The sequence below is a fragment of the Arachis hypogaea genome, chromosome 11 (assembly GCF_003086295.3).
Source record: "Arachis hypogaea cultivar Tifrunner chromosome 11, arahy.Tifrunner.gnm2.J5K5, whole genome shotgun sequence".
Lineage (NCBI taxonomy): Eukaryota > Viridiplantae > Streptophyta > Magnoliopsida > Fabales > Fabaceae > Arachis > Arachis hypogaea.
Window position 1 is genome coordinate 76,964,905 of NC_092046.1, and position 6,701 is coordinate 76,971,605.

Consider the following 6,701-nt stretch of genomic DNA (forward strand, 5'->3'; position numbering starts at 1 on the left):
CTAACTTATACCACGAAGACTCCGATCTTTCAGAATGGAGGCTAAGGGATAAACGCTCAATCCAAGGTAGAACGGAAGTGGTTTTCAGGCACGCGTTCATAGGTTGAGAATAGTGATGAGTGTCACGGATCATCATATTCATCATGGTTGAAGTGCAAGCGAATATCTTAGAATAGGAATAAGCTTGAATTGAATAGAAAAACAATAGTACTTTGGATTAATTCATGAGGAACAGCAGAGCTCCACATCTTAATCTATGGTGTGTAGAAACTCTACCGTTTAAAATACATAAGTGATGAAGGTCCAGGCATGGCTGAATGGCCAGCCCCCTAAACGTGATCTCTGAACATAAAAATTATTCAAAGACTAACCAGAGATATAAAATAAATCACTAAAAGTAGTTTTTATACTAAACTAGTAGCTAGGGTTACATAAGATAAGTAAATGATGTAGAAATCCACTTTCGGGCCCACTTGGTGTGTGCTTGGGCTGAGCATTGAGCTTTCATGTGTAGAGACTCTTTTTGGAGTTAAACGCCAGGTTGTAACCTGTTTCTGGCATTTAACTCTGATTTCCACCCTGTTTCTGGCATTTAACTCCAGAATAGGGCAGGAAGTTGGCGTATGAACGCCAGTTTGCATCATCAAAACTCGGGCAAAGTATGAACTATTATATATTGCTGGAAAGCCCTGGATGTCTACTTTTCAATGCAATTGAGAGCGAGCCAATTGGGCGTCTGTAGCTCCAGAAAATCTATTTCGAGTGCAGCGAGGTCAGAATCTAATAGCATTTGCAGTCCTTCTTCAGCCTCTGAATTAGATTTTGCTCAGGTCCCTCAATTTCAGCTAGAAAATACCTGAAATCATAGAAACACACACAAACTCATAGTAAAGTTCAGAAATGTGATTTTTATTTAAAAACTAATAAAAACATAGTAAAAACTAACTAAATTATACTAAAAACTACCTAAAAACAATGCCAAAAAGCGTATAAATTATCCGCTCATCACAATACCAAACTTAAATTGTTGCTTGTCCCCAAGCAACTGAAAATCAAATAGGATAAAAAGAAGAAAATATACTATAAATTCCAAAATATCAATGAAACTTAGCTCCAATTTAGATGAGTGGGGCTAGTAGCTTTTTGCCTTTGAACAGTTTTGGCATCTCACTTTATTCTTTGAAGTTTAGAATGATTGGCATCTATAAGAACTTAGAATTCAGATAGTGTTATTGATTCTCCTAGTTCAGTATGTTGATTCTTGAATACAGCTACTTTATGAGTCTTGGCTGTGACCCTAAGCACTTTGTTTTCCAGTATTACCACCGGATACATAAATGCCACAGACACATAACTGGGTGAACCTTTTCAGATTGTGACTCAGCTTTGCTAAAGTCCCCAATTAGAGGTGTCCAGGGTTCTTAAGCACACTCTTTTTTGCTTTGGACCTCGACTTTAACTGCTCAGTCTTAAGCTTTTCACTTGACACCTTCATGCCACAAGCACATGGTTAGGGACAGCTTGGTTTAGCTGATTAGGCCAGGATTTTATTCCTTTGAGCCCTCCTATCCATTGATGCTCAAAGCCTTGGATCCTTTTTACCCTTGCCTTTTGTTTTAAAGGGTTATTGGCTTTTTGCTCTTGCCTTTTGGTTTAAAGAGCTATTGGCTTTTTCTGCTTGCTTTTTCTTTTTTCTTTCTCTCTCTTTTTTTTCGCCCTTTTTTCTGCAAGCTTTTGTATTCACTGCTTTTTCTTGCTTCAAGAATCAATTTTATGATTTTTCAGATATTCAATAATATTTCTCCTTTTCATCATTCTTTCAAGAGCCAACAAATTTAACATTCATAAACAACAAATTCAAAAAAATATGCACTGTTCAAGTATTCATTCAGAAAATGAAAAGTGTTGCCACCACATCAAAATAATTAAACTAAGCTCAAGGATGAATTCAAAATCATGTACTTCTTGTTCTTTTATTTTTAGATCATTTTTCATTTAAGAAAGTTAATGGATTCATAGGACATTCATAGCTTTAAGGCATAGACACTAGACACTAATGATCATGTAATAAGGCACAAACATAAATAAAAATAAAGCATAGTAAATGAAAAAAATAGAAAAATAAAGAACAAGGAAATTAAAGAACAGGTCCACCTTAGTGATGGCGACTAGTTCTTTGGATTCGGGTTCATACTTTGATCATGGTTCCTAGTGATCCATGCGTTTGCATATAACTCTTGAACCATTAAGATTCTGACTTGTTGAATAGGATTAGAGAGAATTTCCCGTCCTCTTCTTTTAGTCTCATGTCAGATCTCCGGATATTCGCCCTTTTTGAGCTTAAAAAGGGCCTCAGGGATCACCTTTTTCTTAACCACAACTTCATAGAAGTGGTCTTGATGGACCTTTGAGATGAATCTCTCCATATCCCATGACTCAGAGGTGGAAGCAATTGCCTTCTCTTTCCTTTTTCTTGAGGTTTCTCTGGCCTTAGATGCCATTAATGGTTATGGAAAAACAAAAAGCAACGCTTTTACCACACCAAACTTAAAATGTTTGCTCGTCCTCGAGCAAAAGAAGAAAGAAAATAGTAGAAGAAGAAGAAAATGGAGGAGATGGAGGGGAAGAGTGTATTCGGCCAAGGGGGGAAGAAGTGTTTGTAATGTGTGAAAATGAGGTAGTGTTGAGGGGTTTATATAGGGGTGGGGGAAGGGTTAGGTTTCGTGTATTAGGGTTGGGTTTAGGAGGGAAAGGATTTTGAATTTGGAGGTAGGTGGGGTTTTTTTGGGGAAGAGTAGATGGATGTGAGTGGTGAAGGGTATTTGGGGAAGAGTGTTATGAAAGGGTGTGAAGAGGAGAGAAGAAGAGATGGGGTAGGTGGGGATCCTGTGGGGTCCACAGATCCTGAGGGGTCAAGCACTTAGCATCCCTGCTCCATTTAGGGCATGCAAAACGCCCTTAGATTGCACTTCTGGCGTTAAATGCCCGTTTGCTGCTTGTTTCTGGCGTTTAACGCCAGTTTTTCTCCCATTTCTGGCATTAAACGCCAGCTTGATGATTCTTTCTGGCGTTAAACACCAGTTTGATGCTTCTTACTGGCGTTTAAACGCCAGTAAGTTCTTCCTCTAGGGTGAGCTATTTTTCATGCTATTTTTCATTCTATTTTTGATATTTCAGTTGTTTTTGTGACTTCACATGATCATCAACCTAAAGAAAACATAAAATAGCAATGGAAAATATATAGATATAATTAAATAACATTGGGTTGCCTCCCAACAAGCGCTTCTTTAATGTCAATAGCTTGACAGTGAGCTCTCATGGAGCCTCACAGATAATAAGAGCAATGTTGGGGCCTCTCAACACCAAACTTAGAGTTTGGTTGTGGCATCCCAACACCAAACTTAGAGTTTGAATGTGGGGGTTTTGTTTGACTCTGTATTGAGAGAAAGTTTTCATGCTTCCTCTCCATGGTTACAGAAAGAGAACCTTGAGTTCTGAATATAAGGTAGTCCTCATTCAACTGAAGGACTAACTCTCCTCTATCAACATTAATCACAGCTTTTGCTGTGGCTAGGAAGGGTCTGCCAAGGATGATAGATTCATCTTCATCCTTCCCAGTGTCTAGGATTATGAAATCAGCAGGGATGTAAAGGCCTTCAACATTCACTAGCACCCCTCTACTAGTCCATAAGCCTGTTTCATTGATTTATCTGCCATCTCCGGTGAGATTCTTGCAGCTTGTACCTCAAAAATTTCCAGTTTCTCCATTACAGAGAGTGGCATGAGGTTTATCCCTGACCCCAGGTCACACAGAGCCTTCTCAAAGGTCATGGTGCCTATGGTACAAGGTATGAAGAATTTTCCGGGATCCAGTTTCTTCTGAGGTAATGTCTGCCTCATTAATGCATTCAGTTCATTAGTGAACAAGGGCGGTTCATCCTCCCAAGTCTCAGTACCAAATAACTTGGCATTCAGCTTCATGATTACTCTTAGATATTTAGCAACTTGCTCTTCAGTGACGTCTTCATCCTCTTCAAAGGAAGAATATTCATCAGAGCTCATGAATGGCAGAAGGAAGTTTAATGGAATTTCTATGGTCTCTGTATGAGCCTCAAATTCCTTTGGTTCCTCAAAGGGAAATTTCTTTCTGTCCAGAGGACGTCCCATGAGGCTTTTCTCACTGGGATTCACGTCCACCTCACTCTCTTCAGGTTCGGCCATGTTGGTCATGGTTATGGCCTTGCACTCTCTCTTGGGATTTTCTTCTGTGTTGCTTGGGAGAGTACTGGGAGGAGTTTCAGTAATCTTCTTACTCAGCTGACCCACCTGTGCCTCCAAATTTCTAATGGAGGACCTTGTTTCATTCATGAAACTTAGTGTGGTCTTGGATAGATCAGAGACTATGGTTGCCAGGCCAGAATGGCTCTGTTCAAAATTCTCTGTCTGTTGTTGAGAAGATGATGGAAAAGGCTTGCTATTGCTAAACCTGTTTCTTCCACCATTATTATTGAAGCCTTGTTGAGGCTTTTGTTGATCCTTCCATGAGAAATTTGGATGATTTCTCCATGAAGGATTATAGGTATTTCCCTAGGGTTCTCCCATGTAATTCACCTTTGCCATTGCAGGGTTCTCAGGATCATAAGCTTCTTCTTCAGAAGATGCTTCTTTAGTACTATTGGATGCAGATTACAATCCCTTCAGACTCTGAGAAATCATATTGACTTGAGTCAATATTTTGTTCTGAGCCAATATGGCATTCAGAGTATCAATTTCAAGAACCCCCTTCTTCTGAGGTGTCCCATTGTTCACAGGATTCCTCTCAGAGGTATACATGAACTGGTTATTTGCAACCATTTCAATGAGTTCCTGAGCTTCTGCAGGGGTTTTTAGATGAAGAGATCCTCCTGCAGAATGGTCCAATGACATTTTTGACAACTCAGACAGACCATCATAGAATATACTTATGATGCTCCATTCTGGAAGCATGTCAGTAGGACACCTTTTGATTAGTTGCTTATATCTTTCCCAAGCTTCATAGAGGGACTCACCTTCCTTCTGTATGAAGGTTTGGATTTCCACTCTAAGCTTGCTCATCTTTTGAGGTGGAAAGAATTTGGCCAGGAAAGCACTGACCAGCTTATCCGAAGAGTTCAGGCTTTCCTTAGGTTGTGAATCCAACTATGTTCTAGCTCTGTCTGTTACAGCAAAAGAGAAAAGCATAAGCCTGTAGATATCGGGATCAACTCCATTGGTCTTGACTGTGTCACATATTTGCAAGAATTCAGCCAAAAACTGATGAGGATCTTCCATTGGAAGTCCATGGAACTTGCAATTCTGCTGCATTAGAGAAACTAATTGAGGCTTAAGCTCAAAGTTGTTTGCTCCAATTGCAAGAATTGAGATGCTTCTTCCATAGAAGTTGGAAGAGGGTGCAATAAAGTCACCAAGCATCTTCCTTGCATCTCCACCATTGTTATTGGGTTCGGCCATGTCTCCTTCTTTTTCGAAAATTTCTGTCAGGTCTTCTGCAGAGAGTTGTGCCTTAGCTTCCCTTAGCTTCCTCTTCAGAGTCCTTTCAGGTTCAGGGTCAGCTTCAACAAGAATGTTCTTATCCTTGTTCCTGCTCATATGAAAAAGAAGAGAACATAAAAGAAGAGGAATCCTCTATGTCACAGTATAGAGATTCCTTTATGTGAGTAGAAGAAGAGAAGAATAGAAGAAGGAGAAGATAAGAATTCGAACACAGAGGAGAAGAGTGAATTCGAATTTTTGAGTGGAAGAGGAATGTTAGTAGATAAATAAATAGAAGGAGATGAGAGAGGGGGAGAGAATTCGAATTTAATTTAAAATAAAATGAAAATATTTTTGTTTTTATTTTAATTGTTAATTAGAATTCGAAAATTGAGGAAAATAAAATAAAATAAAATTGAAATTTAAAACAATTAGTTAATGAAAAGAAATTTTTGAAAAAGAGGTTAGTGATTTTCGAAAATAAGAGAGAGAAAAGTAGTTAGGTGGTTTTGAAAAAGATAAGAAATAGTAAAACAAACAAAAAGTCAAGTAGTTAATTGAAAAAGATTTGAAAATCAATTTTGAAAAGATAATAAGTGAGAAAAGATTTTGAAATTAAGTTTTGAAAAAGATATGATTGAAAATCAATTTGAAAAAGATTTGAAAAGGAAATTAAAAAGATTTGATTTTGAAAATTAAAGTTGATTACTTGACTAACAAGAAACTAAAAGATATGATTCTAAAATTTAAAGATGGAACCTTTCTTAATAGGCAAGTAACAAACTTTAAAATTTTTGAATCAATCACATTAATTATTAGTAAAGATTTTGAAATTATAGAATGAAATTAAGAAGAAGATTTTGAAAATCATTTTTAAAATTTTTGAAAATCATAAAAAAATGAAAAAGATTTGATTTTTGAAAAGTTTTGAAAAGATAGGATTTTTAAATTGAAGATTTGACCTGACTCATAAGAAACAACTAAATTCATGATTCAACTCAAATATTCGAAATTTATGAGAAGAATAAGGGAAAGATATTTTTTTGATTTTTGAGTTTTTAATAAAGAAAGAGAAAAACACAAAAAAGACACAAGACATAAAAATTATGAATCAAAACACACAATGCATGCAAGAACACTTTGAATGTCAAGATGAACACCAAGAACACTTTGAATGTCAAGATGAACAC

The 6,701-nt window shown here is 37.2% G+C and overlaps 1 non-coding gene across 1 annotated transcript; it reads left to right on the forward strand.

Annotated features, from left to right (window-relative positions):
* Positions 1 to 4,980: 4,980 nt before the first annotated feature.
* Positions 4,981 to 5,088, forward strand: LOC112725157 (small nucleolar RNA R71). Its single transcript, XR_003164281.1, has one exon. It is a non-coding gene; the product is annotated as a small nucleolar RNA R71 (small nucleolar RNA).
* The last annotated feature ends 1,613 nt before the right edge of the window (positions 5,089 to 6,701 follow it).